This window comes from Halyomorpha halys, unplaced genomic scaffold, assembly GCF_000696795.3.
Source record: "Halyomorpha halys isolate HHAL.00 unplaced genomic scaffold, Hhal_1.1 Scaffold641.1, whole genome shotgun sequence".
NCBI lineage: Eukaryota > Metazoa > Arthropoda > Insecta > Hemiptera > Pentatomidae > Halyomorpha > Halyomorpha halys.
In genome coordinates, this window is record NW_027110907.1 from 404,456 (window position 1) to 408,371 (window position 3,916).

Sequence of the window (3,916 nt, forward strand, 5' to 3'; positions counted from 1 at the left end):
ATTCATATATTTCTATTTATTTCTCTTTTGACCGCAACCCTGTCCATCTTCTTATATATCAAAAGAAAAATACTTCAGTCCATTTATATATCTAAAAACTATAATTATAAAGTGAATGTTAAAACGGACAGAAGAAATTTGAACCACCACAATGCAGTGAATTTAAGCAAAATTCATTTATGAAAATATGGGGAAAGTTTTGTTATCATTTAACTTTGAAATGGATTTTAATAATTAATAAAATAAAAATTTAAACCAAAATACAATTTGAAATAAATCAATTATATGCCTGACATGAGTGTAAGGAAGGCTAAAAATATTGTGAGATAATAGTATTATGTAAATCTGTAATTAAAAGTTTTAAAATTTTAGGTGAAGGGTTACAAAATAGTTAATTAAACATAAGTAAAATTCCTATTTCAGGCTAATTATAATTATCCATTTAATAAAAGCTGTTTTGTGGTAGATTGTCCTTGAGGATGGCCGGATTGGCCGAAACGTCGGACTTGTAAAATAAATAAAATGTGTTGAGACTAAAATGGATAAAAATTAAATTATTTTTTGAAACTATATTTAATAAGTTTATATGACTACTCTTATTTCCAGAAATGCGTTTTCAACCTAGAAAAAAAATATGTATGCTCTTATGCCCATAAGTTAATAAAATCCTTTCATAGTTTATATTTATTAATTTTTAATTACTGATGAAAGTATGAAATGGTTACTTCACTAAAATAAACAAAATTAAAAATACTTTAGAGAAAGCCATTTTGAAAATTAAACATTTAAGTTCAGTCGTTCTATTTAAATGATGATAAGACCTTGCTGATATCAAATACGATTTAATTGTTCATTATCGTTAATGTCGTTTTCGAGAAAATCGGAAAAAATCTATTTAAGTTTATATCTTTGCTAAAACCAACATGAATCACATAAGACCACCCTACATTGTTATCCTACAACATAGGTCAAAATTGGGCCCTATTTCTAAAATAATATTTCAGACTACTTTACCAAACAGATGTTTATAGTACAAGAACCATGAAGAAAAAAAGGCAGTTATCTCACCCCAATTTCTTATTACTTTAATGAAAACTAGGTACAATTACTAGTCAAAATTGATGAGTCTGCCAAGTATAGGTAGGGGAAATAAAAAATGGTGGCTGTTTTAAAACCTTAAAAAAGCATAAATTTTTCATTCGGGGATCTATATCTTAAAAACTACAACGACACTAGAAAATCTAACATCATACATAAGAAAATGAGAACATTATTTAAAGAAGAGTAAACTTACTGAAATATTAGCCCTAAAAAAGCTATTTACGTCCAAAATTTCTTAAAAATCTAAATAATCTGAAAGATTAGAAGTTAGTTAATTTATTTTGAGAAATCTATATCTCAGGAATTATGTGACGTACAGATGTCTATTAGCACTCAAATTAAAGCTAAATGAATGAATTATAAAGAAGTTAAAATTATACTAATAAATTGATCTATAGTTGTTCGGAAAATAAGTTTGATTTATAAAAAACTTCATTTCAGAAACCATTGGACGTACAGATGTCTGTCAGCGCTCAAAATAAAGTTATTTAAATTTTCTACAAAATATTTAATAATGTTTATCTTTGTAGGAGTAGTAGTTTTTATGATATTTGACAAAATAAATTCACAAAATGTTAATATCTAGTTGTTCCTATAAAATGTTGGATTTTTGAAAAAATATATCTCTAGATGCAGAAGACGCACATATTTCTGCCAACACTCAAAATAAAGGAAATTTAACTTACTATAAAGTAGTTTATGACACTTATCTTCGTAGGGGTAGTAGTTTTTATGATGTTCACATATGAATATAAATTTAGCAAAAGAAAATTTGTCCGAACAACTATAAACCAATTTATTTTAGCAAATTTCATGTAAACTATTACTCCTACGAAGATAAACATCATAAACTACTTTATAGCTCATTAAGCTAGCTTTAATTTGAGTGCTAATAGACATCAGTACGTCAAATGGTTTTTGAGATATAAATTTTTCCAAATAAAGTCACTAACTACTGATCTTTCAGTACGTCTCATATAACATTTTTATGAAATGTTGCTAAAATATTTTAGCAAATTTACTCTTCTTTAAAAGACGCTCTCTTAGGATTTCTTGTGTTGTTCCAACTTTTTAAGATATAGAGCTCCGAATGAAAAATTAGTTTTTTTATCACTTTGAAACAGCCGCCATTTTTTATTCTCCCTACCTATACTTGGCAGACTCATTAATTTTGGCTAGTAATTATACATAGTTTTTATTAATGTAATCAAAAATTGGGGTGATATAACTACCTTTTTTCTCCTCTTGGGCTCTTGTACTATTAGTATATAGTATTTCAGGGTATAAAATACAAACTACAAAACGGATTTAGTATTTGAACAAAAAAAAAAACAAATTCAATCTTATCCAATGAAAAACGAAACATCTATAAGTATTTTGTATTTCGAGGAGTAATGATACAAACTAGTATGTTTCACATCTTGTATTTAACATACTGATTTGTATCAGCGGTTTGGGGTGTGTAATACTTAGTTCTACTATCTGAGAAGGAGGTAAATCAAATCAAAGATCACTTATTTCTTCTTTACTTTACATTTGGAGATTATAATACTATTATTATTACTATTTTCAATTATTCCTATACTTGGATTATTTCATAGTTAAAAGCAAGCTATTTTAGTGATATTATTTTATAATTGGTAATGAAGGCATTCTTTGATGTGACCGACTGGAAGGAAGCTACCGCTTGGACCCTAAGCTATTTACGACAGAGAGCCCTGACATCGATCGATGGGTCCTCCCCGCCCTGCCGACTGATGCTAGAGCAATGACAGTTCAGGCCACCATAACTCTGGTCAGATACCTCCTCACGCCTGGCTGCTTTATAATAGAATTATACGATATGCAAATGCCTCCTACATTATTTTCCAACGTTGATATTTTATATTCGCCTACCGTGCTTTACCTTCATAAATATTTCAATATCGTGCATGGCAGGAGAGGATGTCCTGTAGGTCATTTTATCCCAAGTCTTACAGGATTCTTTTTTTTTTCCTTTTTGAAAGCTCGTGGCTAAAAGCAGCAGAGCCACCCGACAAATACAGCATATGTTAGAATACTACATAACGGACACCCACGGGAAAAATGATTTCGTACGTCATTAGAAGTTAGTCCTTTAGACGAAATTAATATAAAAAGAACTCTAAAATGAAATAATAAAATTCTTATATATCGTCACTCAGGCTTTGTGAAAAAACAATAATACGTTTTTAATTACAGAATTCACTTAAAAGAAATTTAATGTGGTATGATAGTGGCTAATCCTCCCTTTTTTATATTCTTTACTATCATTCCAACATCGTTTATTATACCATAAAATATGGCCATGGACACGCGATTTCGAGTAATTTTTTTTTAAAAATTAATTTAAACTGGGACACTGAGCAAGAAATATTACCAGATTGAAATCAGTTGGAGATAGATCTGGTGAATAAGGTGGGTGTGGAAGGACGTCATAACACAGCTCGTTTAGTTTCTTCACTGTCTGTCCTGAAACATGAGGTCTAGTAGTACAAGAGCCTAAGAGGAGAAAAAAGGCAGTTAAATTCGTTATAATTAAACGTTTAATAGCAATAAAATAGGTAATGAGGCTTGAGCGAAGGATAGATTTGTCGGGGTTGTGTCTTGTCTTAGGCGATTTTTCCAGCCTGTATATCCACTTTACAGAAGGCCCACGACAAGGCGTATTCATTAATAAGATAGGAACGCCCGTGCCAGAGGATGAGCCCTAGACACTGACGAGGGTAGAGGAGATCTAGGTGAGAGAGTCTGAGGTAGAGTAACAGTTCTAGTTGCCGAGATGAAGCGGACGGAC